The sequence below is a fragment of the Anomalospiza imberbis genome, chromosome 5 (genome assembly GCF_031753505.1).
Source record: "Anomalospiza imberbis isolate Cuckoo-Finch-1a 21T00152 chromosome 5, ASM3175350v1, whole genome shotgun sequence".
In the NCBI taxonomy this organism is placed as follows: domain Eukaryota; kingdom Metazoa; phylum Chordata; class Aves; order Passeriformes; family Viduidae; genus Anomalospiza; species Anomalospiza imberbis.
Window position 1 is genome coordinate 7,996,643 of NC_089685.1, and position 17,649 is coordinate 8,014,291.

A 17,649-nucleotide genomic window follows, 5' to 3' on the forward strand; every position below is an offset into this window, starting at 1 on the left:
AAAGCCAACAGAAACAATTTTAATAGTTAAAGGTTACCATTAAAATGTCTTCTGGGAAATTATTTTCTTGAGTTCTCATGGTTGTCTGTGGTAATGTGGCAAAATGTCTGCTGCATGTGGGAATCCAGGTACTAAGACTCTAGTTGTGTCAAAATTCCAAACAAAATTAACTGCTTCACCTAAATGCATAGGCATTTCATTTACAAAAGAGTTAATTTTTTCAATGGATTTACATTTTGTGTGCAAAATATATTCTTCAAATATGGATAGTAGCACCTACACCAAGTGCCAGTTTAACCTGATATTATTGGGAAATATGAAATTTCCTTCCCATCTGTTTCATTGGAAGCTCCTGCAAATTCTACTCCCTAAGAGAATTTTGTCAGGGAATTGTGGCTGGTTTATACTAATTTAGGTTCTTGTTAGTGCCCCATTGGGCCAAATCAGTGTCGTGTCTGATAAGTTTCCCTGTTATTTGTGGTGGATATGTACATAATCTAGTTTCACCTGAGGTAAAGATTACATTATTTATTGCTGTTTCTAAAGCATTCTGGGTGCTCAGAGTTAAGTCATGCAAAAACAAAACATGAGAACTGAAATCTTGAAATCTTTCCAATGTGTGTTTGGCTCATAGAGAGAGATGGGAGAAAAAGGAAAAACTTCATTGTTCAACTTTCTGGGATTTTTCCCTATTATTCCATAATATTCTGTTTATTTTAGAATGATGCTTAACTCTGTAACCAGAACATGTAGTCAGTGGTACATGGATGTACTTGCATTGCTCTACTTTTAATTTCAAAAGGTTTAGAGATGTCTATTGACAATTATATTCTGATTAACAAAAATCTTGACAAGCAAAATTGACGTAAGCACTTTTCTATCCTTCCCTGATTATTTTCTTATTTTTTTTTTTTTTACTAGCATGGTCTGATCTCCTACACAGAGTGAGGAACATCAAAGTCCAGAAATCATCTGGTTTTCCTCTGTTCAGCTTTAAAACCTGATTTGGCTGAGATAAAATTAGCAATGGGTAAGGATTCAAAATATTGAACACTGTTCTCCTCTTCCTGGCATTTGGCTAGTGTGAAGTAGCCCTACTATTACTCCAGTGCTTGTTTGGTCATGTCTCTTCAGGTTTCCAGAAGCCTGCTTGCAAAAATCACAAGAGCTCTTTGCACTTCCTGCATCTATTTTGTTAATTATACAAGTGACAGAAGTGAAAATGCATAACTAGGAAGCATCAGCTCAGTACACTTAACAGCAAATGAGGGAAATTTGCAGAAACAGAAGAAACCTAAGAGTGTCCCAGTCTATCCTCCACCACGCTGATGATACATCTAACCATATTTTTCATACATATTTGCCTGCATTATTTTCTTTACTTTGGTCTGTTTCAACAGTTAGGACTTGGGGAAAACAAATTAATAGTGAGAGTGAAAGGGAAAAGTAGAGCTAAGTCTCAAAATCAATATTGTCCTTCAGAAAAAAAACTGAGTTCAAATCCTTTTTATGAACTTGTTGAGTTTCCTACTTTGCAAGTGAGATCCTCATAATTTACATATCGTGATTTCCCATTCATAGGAAAATCTCACACATTTGAGCAAACCATACTAATGGCAATACTATTCTGCAAGTCCATATGTTATGTGTTGAGGGGGTTTTGATTTTTCTTTCTCAAAGTGCCACATGCTTGCTGTTCTGGATGGAGGAATGGGAGAGTGGTTGGAATATTCATCTATTGTAACAGTCATTCTTCACTTTCACATAAATTCCCTACAAGCAAAAAGGTTATTGCATAAATCTATGTGTGTAAAAAAAGAAGGAACTGTAAGGGTCACTTTCTCTCACCTATGTGTGTGCTGACAGTCACACCAAAGAGCTCCTTTGGCAGCTGCTGTGACCCAACTTGTGCCCATCTATTCCTGTGTCAGAATCATTGGGACACTGAGACTCCCACTGTCCTGCTTGTCAGAAGCCAAGCAATATGCAGCCAATCACAATAGTGCATGAAACATTTGTTTTTCTTTTGCTAAAACATAAGAATTTTTAGCACAGTTCACACTCCTGACTGATCTGGGAGAGCACAAGGGAGTCCCTCACTACACCAGAGCACATTGAAAGTCACACCTGGTGCAGGTGGAACACATGAATGAGCCCTGGCATAGCCCAATCATGTATATCTTGTCTAATTTTCTAAGAAAACCACATTTGCTCCAACACCATTTGCATACTCTTTTGGTATGTGTGGGTGCTAAGATGACAATGATTCAGAGTTGAAGGCATGAATCAGTTTACCAGTGCAGGTACATCTTTAGTAGCACCAGAATCATGAAGAAAACACCCTGATGCATTGCAACCACCTTCACAGAATGACAGATCACAGAATTGCAGGATGGTTGAGGTTGAAAGGGACTTCTGGAGGTCATCTTCTCTCCCCCACTCCTGTTCAAGCAGGGCCACGCAGTTGCCCAGGACAGTTTTTTGTAATATCTCCAAGGATGGATATTCTACGACCTCCCTGGGCAGCCTATTTCAGGTTGATTACCCTTACAATAAATAGAAATGTTTCCTGATGTTCAGATGACCCCTCCAGTGTTTCATTTTGTGTCCATAGTCTCTGGTCCTGCCACTGGGCACCACTGAAAACAGCCTGGCTCTGTCCCCTTTGCATCCTCCCCTCAGTTATTTACACACATCAGTAGGATCCCCCTGAGCCTCCTCTTCTCAAGGCTAAACAGTCCCAGCCCCTTCAGCCTTTCCTCGTAAGCGAGGTGCTCCTTGCTTTCACATAATTGAAATGAAAAACACAAAGAACTGGAATTCACTAAGCATATGTCATGAGATTTTTTTGGCTTAAAAACGTTGCTACATTTGTAGAACAGCCAAACACCAAAGGATAGTAGTTTTTAATTAGTCCAATTCATTTGCTCAGTAGTTCAAGTGTATGAACAAGATTAAAATCATCTTTTAAAAGGTTCAGACAAGGACTCTGTCTCGTTGCATGATGTCTGTCTCATTTCAACAGAAACCTCTCCTAGAACTTCCCCCTGGCTACATCTTGTTGCTCTAGTCATTATTTTTTATAATCTAGTATTTCAATACAGGAGGGAAACCCAGTGATTTTTATCCTTTGTTATTAAAACACACATGGGATCTGTATTGGACGCAGACAGCCTGGTCTTTATTGCTCATTCTGGTTTGTGCCATTAGGAGAAACTCTTCGCTGGCTGGTGTTTCACTGTGTCAGTTTGGACTTTTTTATTTTTCCCTTCTCACAGTAATGACTACTGAATTATTTAGACAGAAAAATATAAAGGAGTTTCAGACCTACTTTACAGAAGGAGATCATTGCACAAAAGAGGTCAGCAGTGGGACATACATTCCCACTCAGCATATAGAAGAATAGTCTTCTCTTAGATATTCCCTATTCTGCTTCAACAGACATATTTCATATCAGGGTTTTCTTATCAGAGAAATATGTTGTCTTGATAAACCTGTTTTGGTTAGGAGCTTTGGAAGGCTAAAGAAAAGGTGGGTGTGATCTTAGTGCTGCTTGTTGTAACATTTATGTAGTAAATCAAGATGCAGGTGTGTGTGTGTGTGTGTGGGAGTAGCTTGTTGCCACTGCTTGTGTAAGCTGTAGGAGTGAGGGGAGATCAATAAATCAATCTCACTCATGTCTGTGGTCTTTTGTAGGGCCAGAAAATCTAGCCAGATGCAGCTATAATGCATCCCAGGTACCTCCTTGTTTGTGCGTTGGAATTCGAGTCAGACTGCGGTTAAACGGTAAAATAAAGCTTTCCTCCACAAGCAGACATTTAACCACTCTACAATAATTTTGTCCCAGAGGGCAGCTTGGCAAAATGCTATTAATGAGGGAGTGTAACAACGTGGAGAGCTTCCTGGCACAGCTTCTGAATACTGGCTGGTGTTACGCAGTTGTAACTGGAGCTGTTTGTAAATGTTGTGGTACAGCTCTGCTCCTTTAGAAAGCTAAATCTGAAATCCTCTGGTCACAACATTTGTTGAACATCTTCCACCAAATGCAGAGTGTTGACTTCTTGCCATCTGCTGCATCCAGTGGCTGACAGAGCTGCAGGCATGGATGTCTTTACAGGGAATCTATCCAGGACCTTGGGTTGTTGGAAATATTGTGTCTCTGGGTCTGCCATGGGGAACACCAGAGACAGGGGGACTCCAGGGACTCTGAGGACTGGGACACACCAGCTGGGGGATGTTTAGGCATAGGCAAATATAGACAGTGAGCAAAGACATCAGGATAAGGGAATAACATCATCAGCTCCATGGGAAAACCCAGAGTTCACTACAAGGTTTGTGGACTTTTCCCTCTGGATTGCTGGGGATGGGTGTAGGTAAAATAGCAGCTAGACAGTGGTTTGCACCCCTTTCAAGTTTGGAGAGGAACTTGTACTTTGCGTGCCTGTAAATCTTTGCATTTTTAGCAGGATTCCATTCAGAATTGAGGGCTCCCTTGTCATTCAGTCACTACTAAACATCTTTCAACTGCCTTTGGTTCAAGGCCATCAAGTGTAGCACTAATTTGCATTGCAGCTACCACTGCAGCAGGATTTCCCAACAGGATCAGACTTGTTGGGATTAGCAAAAGCAGAAAAGTGCAGAAAATTCACTGCTTCCACTCAGCCTGCAATCTGAGTGAGCTTTTCGGTAATTGCTACAACAATGAATTTTCTTGCAGTTAGAATGAGGGCAAAATTGCGAAGGAAAATATAGACAACAAAACACACAATACCATAAATGCACAGCTTGATAGAAAACCAAGTACATCTCTGCTCCAGGAGGTTTAGATTCCTAATTCTTTGAATTCTCTGCATATTCCCATTCTGGCTGCCATCTTTGGGCACTGTACACTTCAGTAATCTTGTAAGTTAGAAAGAAACATTGTTTTTTCAAATGTAATTCTCTGTATTGTATAGAGCAATGAACCTTTCCCAATCACATCCATGTTGTAATTCCTGTATTAGTTACAGCATAAATATCACTTGCATATTGTTCATATGTTGAAGATTTCATATGTTGAATAATTTGCCACGTCCTTCATCAAACTTTTGCAATGATGAATTATTTATATTGTTAAAATGTGAATTTCTAGCTTGAATTTGAATTTCTAGCTTCTGGCTGTTAGATCTCAAACATGCTATTTCTTATCTGTGAAATACATACTGTCAGAGGTGTCCCCCTCCACATCACCTCACAATACCACATCTCAAAACAGCAAAATACCAGAGGAAAAGGGATCTTTTACTGTTTTTGGTACATATACCTTGCAGGCTGATTTTTCCTCCTATCTTCATTCAGCAGTCTGAAACCCTTCCAGCCAAAGCTGTCTATGAACAGCAGCTCCCATCAGCTTTGTACCTTCCCTGACTTCCACTGCAAGACAGAGGCAAGAAGAAGCAAGTGTGAAAATTAACCCTCTGGACATGTTTTTCTCCTCACCTCATCTGCAAAGGGAACCTGCTGAATTTGGGAGGCCAGGCAACTTTTAGAAAGCTGACTATAATGGATCCCTTTTTACGTGACACAGGCTGTTCAGAGGACAACTAGTACTTAGATACCACAGTGATTGGCACTCTCAAATGAAAATATAGGGAACAAGTCCAGCATGCCTAAAACCCTTGCTTTCTGGTTGTCAGCTGTGACATTTTAAAGTGCCAGCATTGTAAGTGTACTAGGGAGGGTCGTGAGAACCATGAAATTTCTGGCTGCTGCAAAACTGAGTGATCCGTCGATAATTTGCCATTATTAAGGCTCATTTAACTTTCCATCTCGGATCTGTCCAGGCCCTTACAGCACAAGGAGGCCCTCGGTTCAGCTGAACAGCAGCATCACAGGGTGAGCCCACAGCACTGTGAGGGCTGACCACAACCACTGAGGGATGTGTGCCCACTCGCGGTGGCTAAATGAGACGGTAGGGTTGGCACTGGTGGGCTGAGGTGCCAGATGTGTGCCTACAGCCCTGAGGAATCCAGGACAGGGACGGAAGGAAGGGGACCCGCCGTGATCCACAAAACCTGGCAGTGACCTCATCATGCTTATAGTGGAAAGCAAATGAGAAAGGAGAAAAACAAGGCAGCAGCCTTGTTATGAGTATAGTTTTCAGCGTTGTACATGGAGAATACTAGAGGTGGTGAGGGACTCTCTGCTGGCATTTTGTGGAAGGGTTTGGTAGTGTCTCAGTGTCTCTTTCTGCATGTCTTAGAACACAAAAAAATATTGACTCCAACTATTTTCTAAAGAATCTCTAGAAGATCACCCTTCAGTGAAGCATTGTGTACAAGAGAATGGCCAGGGATGGCCAGGGCTGGGTGGAGTTCAGAAAATAATGGGCAGCTGAGAGAAAATGCCTGATTCCAGAGCCTTGGAGAAGTAAACCAAAAACTTGATGGAGCCAGACCACAGCTAAAGCAAATCTGCCTATTGTCACCACCTGCAACTAATTTAAATTCTGAAGTCCTGCTGGGAACTCAAGGCAACCCATCAGCTTGACCAAGGCACAGAAAATATATCCATTTCTTTTACACGCTTTTCACTTTTTTAAGTTAAAGACAGCATCCAGAGAGGCATCAGTCTGAATCCATGTACTGCAAAGCAGACTGGAACAGAGATCTCACAGAGGTCCCTACAAATGCAGCTGGATTTCCTTATCACTGGATAAGAAGTGCCTGAAGATACCTATAAGCTGATGATTAAATATGTACACAGCATCCAGGCATTTGGGTTTTGTTCTCATCCAAGTAAAATGTTCTAATATTTTAGGTGTGCATCCTGATTAATGCACTATTGCACTCACCTACAAGGGGATAAAATTTCTCCCCCTTCCTCAAGTTTCTGAATTTTCTATTTGTGTCTAGCACTTAACAAACTACTTGCTTTCATCATCTCCAAATTTATTACTATTTCTTGAATGAACAAAGTCCAATTTACAAATTGCATTAGCTCCCAAACCCACATACTGAGTGAATAAATAATTTTTAGTGTGAGAGAGAGCAGAGCTGCTCTGCTTTCAAACAAATTGTGGCAACACAGGCAATTCTCCTTGGAGCCATCTCATTCACTGCTTTGTGGATAATCTGTGGATCAGACAAACTTCTTCTACAGTAACTCAGAATTTAAGTTGTGGGAGTACTGCAGTTGCTGCTTTACTTTTTTCTTGTTGCTATTTTATTGATGCAACATCCTTTTTCTTTTCAGTTGTCTGTTGTTATATTTAGACAGTCAATGCTCCTGACCTTTTACTCAGAGAGTACTTGGCATATTGGGCTCTTATTTCCAATATACAGATATTTCCTAATACATTGAGATCTTCAGCACAGCTGACAAATGCTATTTGCATATTAGTAGTAATCAACAAAAGTCTAATTATAGTGACAATCAAACAACCAAGACTTTCTTAAATGAAAAGACTGTAAGTTTGCTTCTGTGCTTAGAAATGTTTTCCCAGCTGCAGATGGGAGATCAGAATCATTGTCCAAGCCCACTGGCAGCACTGCCCTGCAAATGCAGTTTGCTGCACAGGAGAATCATAGAATTATTTAGGTTGGAACAGACCTCTAAGGTCATCAGGTCCAACTGTTAACCCAGAACTGCCAAGTCCACCTTTAAACCATGTCCCCAAGTGCCATGACTACACATCTTTTAAATAACTTCAGGGATGATGACACAACCACTTCCCTGGGCAGCCTGTTCTAGTGTTTGACAACCCTTTTGGTGAAGAAATCTTTCCTAATATCCAATCGAAATCTCTATAAGTACTTTATGGCTGTGGTGGTGGCTACTATAGGAAAAAAAAAAAAAAAAGATTTCTAGCTGAGAGATGTAAGCTGTTTTTCTCCATACTCTAAGAATGAGCAGCATAATATTAGCAGCCCTGCTTGGACTGGTACTGGGCTGCATTTTTTTGTTTATGGTCTGCTCTCTGAGATTTACAGCATGCTCCAGGCCGGAGCTTGGCAGGCTGTAAACACCAGAGTTAAGGCAGGGAATGAATTTTTATCTCTGAGTCACCAGGACAGAGTGGGTGACCACAAAGCCCAGTGTCCACCCAGCCATAACGCTGAGTCAGGAGTCAGCTCGTGGCACAGGCTCTACACACCCCCAGAGTGCTGAGTCTCAGCAAAAGGCTGAAAGAAGGGGACCCGAGTGAAACCACAGGAGGAGACTCCTCCAGCCAGCACAAACCCTCTGTGTGACACAAACAAGGAGGGCAGAAATCACCGGTAGGATTAGAGATGCATTACTTTACTTCAAGCACTTACTGTGGGGGAAAATGCATGCCAGGGGAGTAGTAAGCACAAACACACAAAACGTGCTCCAGTCGGCTTTGTAAAATTAATCTCTGAACACAAACATACCAGAGCTATTACAAACCCTGTAGTGTGCAGGGCTTTTCCAGCCTGTTTACAGCCTTCCTTTTTTTTTTTTTTTTTTTTTTCTTTTTTTTTTTTTTTTTTTTTTTTTCTTTTTTTTTTTCTGGCAAGTGCAGAGAGATGTGAAAACCCAGAGTTTAAATCATTAAATGAGCCACACAAAGACAGAGACTGGCTGCTGTAGCTTTCAGCTTCATGGAGAGCAGCCTGTGAGCATGAAAGCAGTGGTTGAATGGGTATTGAACAGATACTGCTTCTTTCTTCTTTCTTCTTTCTTCTTTCTTCTTTCTTCTTTCTTCTTTCTTCTTTCTTCTTTCTTCTTTCTTCTTTCTTCTTTCTTCCTTCCCAGTTCATGATTTTCTCCCAGCCCTCTGCCATACCTTTACCTGTTGTCTTGTCTCTGAATAATAAATAAATAAACAAATAAATAAATATTCTGCTTTTAACCTGGACATGTTCCTTCCTCTCACTCATAATCCATCCACTCAAGTAGATGCATGAGAAAATGAGTGGGTGAAGCATGGGCAGAAGGAAGCAGTGCCAGGAAAAGGGGAGCAAGTACTGAAGTCATGGGGTTAGCAGAGGAAAGCTGTAACAGAACACCAGTCTAGATGGCCCAGTCTTTCAATCACTCCAAAGGTAGTTCATGGCATTGGTAAGAGGTACTGGGATTCCTGGTAAGAGGCCAGTATGCCTTTGTGTTAACAAACTTACAGTGAAAAGCTGGTTCATGCCCCGATCTGGTCAGAACTGCAGACTATAATCAGTCCTGCCTTTTTGGATGCTGCAATGGTAGTTTAGGATACCACTGCCTCTTTCTGTTTTTTACGAACTCTCTCATCAAGCTGGCTATCCTTCCCACATCAGTAAATGCCACACAAACATCGCTTACACTGCTTATTACAACCCTCAAAGCCACTCAGCCTGTTTTGCTCCTACCTGATCTTTTACCACATCTCAGTTACAGAAACAATGAACGCTAGGTCATGGGCAGTCACAAGTAGCTCAAGGTATTTGCTAGACAGCTTCAGCATATTTGCTAGATCTACCAAAGGACATGTGAATATGCCTCAAAATCAGGATAAAATTACAGGACCTTACCTGGCCTACATGAAAAACATAGTCTAAACACTGGGGTTGAGAGACGTCCATGTCCACAACACAAATCCAAAAGTCTGTAAAATATTTTAGCCATGTCTTTAGAAGTGATGTTTCACACTTGGAAATCATGAAGACAGTGCATAATTGTTGTTATACTGCATCATTCCCTTCATTCCTGTAAGGATGTGTGATGTTCATCTAATGTGGATGTGGATTATGAAGAGAAAAATCTTCAGGAAACAGGTCCCACTCACAGACCAAGGTACTCAATTTTGATGTCTGACTGTAGGTTTTGGACACTTCCCTCTCACCACTAGTGATCTAGTATACACAGACCAAGGAGCTATGCAGCTTTCCATAAAATGCACACCTTTTTGGTCACCAGGTGAGCTCTATTGGCATGACTAAGCAATGAGGATCTTGGCTTGGTCAGCTGGCTAGTCACAGGAAGCTGATGTCTGTGGTGCTCCAAGGATCCTGCCTGTTTACCTACTATCCCTTCAGGAAGTTGCTAGGTGTCCCTTAGGGGCCCATGTCTTTTCTGCTCCTCTCTTGAATAACATGTAGCATCTCATGTGATAAAACACACAGACTTAGGCAGCTGGATCGCATCCCAGGTATCTGTTTCATTCTAAAAGGGGTCACAGAATGAGTCGAGCAAATCAATAGGGTGTAATGGCCCCATGTAAAACTCCAGTGAAATCTAGGGTCTGCACATAAATGCTCATGAGCAGTCTGTTGTAGGTGTGTGGGGACCACAAACAGCAAACAGTCCATGCCATTAGGAGTTCACAACCCAGCACTGTCATGTATAAATCCAATAAATGGTTCTGCCTGTAGGTTGCAAGACCAGGAGGAACTGTGAGCAGGGAACCTGACCTGCTTGTGGTTAACAGAATTCTTACAGTAACTCTGGGAAGCTTACATTGGAGCATACATGGATGCCTAGCTGAATGTTTCCAAATAAGAGCCAAGAGGAGCTGCCTCTTTGCTGCCAACACCAGGATCAAGTGCACATTAATTTTTATGTATTTTGTGTGTACATTGGCTCGAGGCCATGGTTATACCTGAGTTGTAGATGAAAATCACTGGCTACATCTGTTCTGGAGGTGCAAAGGCCCTCAGAGTTAGCTGAATACTCTGCTAACATGATGTGGAATTAAGGGTGACCCTGTACGGCACATGCAGGCAGAGTGTATTATGAACTGTGATGTACAGTGCAAACGTGTGGTAAAGGTAGTCCCTGTGTCAATAAATATACTTTTTTTCCCAGGAGAAGTTGGGAGATAACAGCTACATAAGCAATTATATGGGAAAGATGACAGAGCAAAGAAAACTAAGTCAGTCATTCCTGCACATACTTGGAACCACAGCTCTCCTTTCCCCTGAAAGTTTTGCACACATCTGCAGCTTTATTTTCATGTGTGTTTATGGGAGCCTGATTTTCTTGTAAAATGTGTGGTTCAATTCTTAGCTCTAATGAGACCTCTGGGTTCAGTTTTCTGCTCAGTCTCCAGGGGTTCACAGCAATACCTGTTACTTTGCTAGTGCATCTTACATGGATGACCTGGCAATGGCACACTAAATCTTACCTGGGAGTCCATGACACTGTTCAAAAAGAAGCTAATTTTTTTTTTTGTGTTAAGAAAGGAACATCTGTTCATAGCTTGGTTAGGATATTTGGATGAGAAAAGGGAGTCCTATCTATGAATCCTGTTAGCATGATGTATTTTTACATCTTGAATAATTAGGTATAAAAAAAATCCATGGAAAAACCTCAAACTAATGATTCAACTTTCACCCTTCAAGTTTTTAGATGGCCTTGGTGAACTCCAGCTCAAATCTTTTGCTCAGCCTTTCTGGACAGGCCACACAACATATTCTGGAGGCAAGAAAAGGCTATAGGCTGTCATCCTCCCTTAGTCTATGAGCCGTATAATCAATTTGTATATGCAGTAGATCTTATTTCTCTCAAGCAAGCTGGGCTTGCTGCTTGCTTTGCATGGCTACTGGAAAAGGTTAATTCATCTATCATTTTCAAAGTACACTTAGAACACCAAAACATTGAGGAGGATCTCTCCCAGATATTTTATTTCTCATCAGCAGTTCTGGGATTCTCCAGTACTGTCTTACCAAGGCTGGAGCATGATCATATTTGGGCCAATTCCCCTCTGCTAGCTGGTCCTTATATCTCCCAAAACTTAAGGGAGGAGGAACGTGTTTATCACCTTACTACTCAGTAAGGAAGAAAGCAGCCCTCAATATCTGTAAGGCACTCAGAAATAGCTTTTTAAACAGCTATGACAGCTGCATTGCCCATGCTATCATGGACCAGCACACCTTTATTCTGGGCCACCAAACCTTTCCAAGTCTTAACCAGAGATCAACATAGCCCAGGCAGAAGTCTTTAAAAATGTGAGCTGGGGACATGCTATGATGTAAGGCCAAGCTCATTTTTATGACAAATATATAGTAGGGACAAAGACACAGAGTTATGAAACAAGAAAAAATAGAGCTGCTCTCATTTACACACGTGTTGAACATGGACATCCTTTAAATTACATTGTTTTCCATGGTCTCTATGTTTTCCTGAAGAGTAGGCATGTCATCTAGTAATTTAATGAGCTAAATTCTTTACATGCAAACAATTTATGAAAAATCTGTGAGATTAGATCAGAGCTTGTCTATAGCTAATATTAAACTGGATTAATAAACATCCTCAGGCAGCATTTATTTAAATATTTAGGTTTGTATTAAGACCATTTAAGAATTTATTACTTGGAAACTAAATCCTTAAGGTTGCTAAATGGCAAGTCTTTGCGACCTTTTTCTGTACAGAAACACAAAGAAAAATATTTAATTTGTTTTTCCTCAGCATATTGTAACAAAATCCAACCCAATGTTACTATGGTGATAATAAAAAGATTTTATTCCATAACCCATATGATTGCATCTCTTTAACATGCCAGAACAGAACCACAGCTGAAATGCAGGGCAGTTTGAGTAACTCGGTTCTGTTGTTCCAGCTCATTTCAGTATTTTAGTAGAATGGTCTCTAAAACAGTGGGGAAAAGATGAGTTTCACATTGCACCTGCTGGGACAATGTGACTCACTGGCTGAGCAGCCTGTGAAGTCAGATATCATATAGCTGAAGTATTAACAGCTGATCCTATTACTGTCATCCCCCATCAAGAACATGAGTATTGCGGAAAGAGACACACAAAGAGAATAAATATACACTTTTCTTCACTTACAGTAAAAGTTGCCATTTTGAGCAGCAGCAGCCAGAATATATCCAAAGTAATTCATCCCTTTTGTGAGGTACCCTCTGTAACATCAATAACTGGAGTTTATTTACCTTATAAAATTTACCTCAGTGCTATAGAAGAATCATTCATGCTGCTATGCTTAAGGTTATGACAGTGTTTCCAGTAAAAGCTTCAAACATACAGGATTCAGCTGTGCAAATCTCGGAGTTGAAATGAAAGCACACACATGGAACAGCCGCTGCAGTGGGACCTCATAGGGAGAAATGTACACAGAAGTTGTGTGGAGCTGGTAGCCTTTACATTACAGAAATTACCAACATGGGCAGAAAGGCAGGAGGAGAGAGATTGCTTCCAACCTGCTGGCTCCAACGTGGGAGGCACACGGAGGGAATGGGAGCCAATGGTCCCCTCCTTCCTTCAGATCCCAAAAGCCTGCAGGGTACATCCCACCCTCTTATCTAGTTCAAATGTAAATGGGAGCAAGCAGAGGAGAGTATTTTTGCCTTTGGGTTGCCCAAGCCCCACCACCCTGCTCTGGAACAGTGGGCATCCAGGCAGAGGGACTGCTCATGACACAGCTGCTCAGAGATCATTATTTACAAAGCAGAAGATTAAGGCAAACCAGAACTGATGATATTTTATTTTAAAATACTCCTTCACAAAGAGTGTTCTTTTTCCATCAGCAGCTGGCTAGTGGGATGTTTTGTCACAGAAACTGTACTGTGTGGCCTCATGACCCCTCTAAGTACATCTTCATTAGTGTTTTAATTCACATCAAAAGTGTGAATTTGAAGCTAGACACCTATTGTCCCTAAATATTGTGCTTTTGGTTTGCTTAGAGAAGCAGTCTCAAGGCACACAAACTGTTTCTTTTCACTAAGCCACAACTGTTTTCCTAAAGCAGAAGATAAGGTCTGGGAATGCTCTAATGCCAAGGGGCTTCCTGGCAGAGTACAGCTAGTTTGAAGTTTTATCCTACAGAAGCCCCCATCTTGGGCTGGATTTCAGGTAAAGAACAGTGTTAGTATTTGAAGCTTAGATCTCTGATGTCCTGGAGGATTTTCTTTTGCAGGATTTTTTTCTCCTTTTTTTTTTTCCTTTTTTTTTTTTTTCTTTTTTTGCTGCTAAAGAAAAGATATCATTCCATAAAAATCTAAACTTTTCAACAGACAAAAGACAGAAAGACATAAAAGAGATATATTTTGATTGACAGTGCTGAAAAACATCATGTTGAATTGTACTAAATACCTGTCAAACACTAGCTTTTTAAATTCTATTCTCTTGAAAGGAGCTGCTTTTATTTGCTTTAGCAGATGATCAATGCATTAGCTGCCTGGGGAAAAAATAAATGTGTACTTTTTCTATACTTTGTATACTGTTTCCCTAAACCAAGGAAAAATCTCTTCTGCCATGGCTTAGGTTACAATAGCAGGAGTGTTATCTCTTGATATAAATTTCTTAGCATCTGTTCATGTAAAATTCAACCCATACTGATGTCGTTTCACTTAGAGCCAGTAGCTGGTGAAAGGATAAACCTACTGGAGAGCACTGCAGGTGTCCAAAAAGGCAAATATGCTTCCCTTAGGGAACTGAGCAGCAGTTTGAGCATTGTTGTGCCTGCTGGTATAAATATGGAACCCATCAGAGAGTTAGGGATACATCAAAGGTCTGACAAAACTTTATTTGACTAAAGAGAAGTATAATCAAACCCTGACAATCTGCACTTATGTGGTTGTTGTTGGCCATTTAATGACATGTTAACTAAGCACAGCTGACTAAAACGTCACTAATTGGTCTAACATATATAGCCTGTTTCTCATACAGTATAATATAACATCTAAGGGTACATGTGTTTCATATCTATCTTCAGTAGCTGTGTGTGAAGGTTGAAGTACTCTTAAGCCTTAAAATTTGTGAAGGTATCACATAAGTGAACAAAGTATGATACACAAAGTATGATGTGATATTTTCAAATAGAAATTATTTTTACTCATTATACATACTGAAAATCAATTGAAAAAGTTTCAGGTTTGACCCCTGTGATGTATACTGCCACAATTTGGCCCTACAATGGATTACAAGCAGCAGATAAAGTCTTTTGAAATTGGGAAAATGAGAAAATAGTCTCCAGCCAACAGAAACAAAAATTACTAAAAGGATTGTGCTACCCAATACAAGATACACTTGAGATTTCTCAAGCCTTTTCAAGACCAGAGTGGGTTGCAGCCGTGTGGCTCAGGGAAGATCCAGCCAAATGCAGATTCCTCCCCTCCAGGTACAGGAGACTCCAGACTGCACTATGTGTTGAGCCAAATAACAGCGTTTTACAGGTAAGAAAATGAAGCCCAAAGTAATTCCCTGTCTTTCTGGTGCTGCGTCTGTTGCACAGGAAAGATGGTAGGGCAGTGGCTCTCACCTCCAGTTAGGTCTTTTCATTTAAGCCCCCTAAGATTTTGTAAATTACTCTCTTAATGAAACGCCATCACTGAGGGGAAAATCAACATGATTGTAGTAGTTGTTGTGAACTTGTGTTCGTCTCAACATCTGCTGCCTTAGAATAAATAAATTTGATAATTAACAGTAATATCCCATAGGACAGCAATGCCAAAGCTTGATCAAACATAACAAACCCAGTAGGCCTCTGACATCCTTTGCACTGTCTTGCCAAATGGGTGAAATAACAGCTATGTGTCTTATGAAAGGAATAGCTTTTTATTTTTAAGTTTTGTTTTTTTTTTTTTTTTTCTCTTAAGGATGAAAGGCAATGGGGACACTCCTAAAAAGACTGAGTTTTTTGTCTTGCTTGTCCTTGCCACATACTTGCTAGAACAAACCTTCCTACTTGGCTCCCTTCCCATAAGGCTGGGCGGAGCAGGTGGGAGTGAAGGCGTGTTTGACATTTAATGTCGCCAAGCAGGGCCCGTGGAGGAGCCTTTCACTAACTGAGGGAGAAAATGTGGTTTTTGGAGTTAGCTCACCCACTGTTACCATATGTAGAAGGGAAATGATGGGGTGCTGACTAACACTGTGGGGAAGCTTGGAAAATCCTCTGAAAACTGAAATAGGAGACTATCTTAGGCATTTCCTTCACCTCTGTCTTTTAGGTGCTTTCTCTTCCCATCTGCTCAGCCTACAATTGCTTCTGTGTTCTTTCTGCCTTCTACATTGCTTATTTTGGGCTTCTGCTGGAAACTGCCTTGAAACTAGAAAGGTGTTTGTTTTAAACTAGACAAAACTTTGGAAATATATGACTCTAGAGTGACAGGAAAATACATAACTATTTCAATTCGGAGTTTTCATATTTCCATTATTTTATTCCTTCCATTCTTTTCCATAAATTAAAAATGCATTAAGAAACATTGAGACATTTATTAAAGTGTACAATTTCATGCTTTTCTTCTCATAGAAACCAAAGAGAAATCACCACTGACATTAACGAAACAAATATAGAAACACTGTTATCTTAATGCAAGGATGTTTTAAATTTCCACTTTTTGGCACAGAGAGAGAAAGAAAACAGAAATGGCCACAAACATATTATTGTTACTATGATTATAGTTGTAAGTTATAAATTATAATTGCTAGGCATACTTCTTCGTTTCTATACTTCTGGTTGTCTTTTAGATAACCTGCCAGTGTGTTACCAGGACAACCCCTGAGGGAACAGATCTTCTGCAAAAGCAATGAAATTGAGAGATTATGCCTCACAGAAAGGGAGGAATGACAAAAGACAGAAGCCTTTCATAAAAAAAAAATCACAATAAAATGGACATTAGCATCCCCTTGGCCAGTTCTATGTCCCTTAACCTTATTTTTCCCCAACATGCTTTCTTCCCCCTCCTCCCATGGCTACTTTGTAATAGCAGAACAACAACTCCTTTCTTCTTTGGGGTAAAAATGTCATTTATACTGTGTGAAGGAAACTGCTTCCCCTCAGCTAATATTTCAGTGACATTTTTACTCCGTAATGTATTAGTACCTAATGTTTACAGTGATGCTGTTCCATGGGCAATTTTATAACTCATTTACTATTCTCCTGAGCTAAATGTATGAGGCTTTAAGATGTGTAATGAACAACATACAAGATGCCAGTTTGTTTCAAAGAACTGCATTTATTCTAATTACACGCTGAAGTACAAAGAAGGGTTTAGCAGTGCTCCCCACACTGCTTGCCAGGCAGTCTGTGAGGACCCCAGCACTCATCTTCTACAAAAGCAATATCTGTTTCCCCGTTCTGAGGCCATTTCACTTAGGTTGGATGGAGAGGATTTGTTCATTTTTGAAAGAGAAAGATGCCAAAGCCCCCAGAGCTGGGTCCAGAGGCAGATTCAGCAGATCTGTGTTAGCTCAGCATTGCTGATCTCAGCCCTGCTGAGCATCAGAACTGCTTGGACAGGATGGTAAAGTACCAGTGCTGCTGTACCAGGCTGGTGTACACAGAGCCATACCATGGGCGGCAGGTGAATGGATTTTCTTGGGAGGATGTCCAGCATGCATCCCTTACTTCTTGTCACATTTTGCCAGTTTGGTCCAACCACAAACACCTGGGTATAATTGTTTAAAAGCCCAATGAGATCTCATTACTTGCCTTTTGCTCTACTGTTTTGAACATAATGTTGGAATATACTATTAATGGAAATACATGCTTAGTTTATGCTCCTGGGATGTGCATGGAAGTTATCTTAACTGTTAGAAGATTTGATTTCTCATTTGTTTGCACTGCTTTTAGCACAACACTGTAACCACAACAGTGTAAAAGTAAATCTAACAAAAGACAAAAGCTGTGAATCCTTGGAAATACAGGGACATATTAATATACCATTTTATAGGTGAAAGTATTCACTTCATAAAGGTGAATTCTTTTCTCCTT

The 17,649-nt window shown here is 40.5% G+C and overlaps 1 long non-coding RNA gene across 1 annotated transcript; it reads right to left on the minus strand.

Moving 5' to 3' along the window:
- Nucleotides 1-513: 513 nt before the first annotated feature.
- LOC137473683 (uncharacterized) lies at nt 514-17,624 on the minus strand. Its single transcript, XR_010998931.1, has 4 exons — nt 17,599-17,624; nt 12,765-12,838; nt 5,303-5,412; nt 514-1,773 (listed from the first exon to the last, which is right to left on the minus strand). It is a non-coding gene; the product is annotated as an uncharacterized lncRNA (long non-coding RNA).
- Nucleotides 17,625-17,649: the final 25 nt, after the last annotated feature.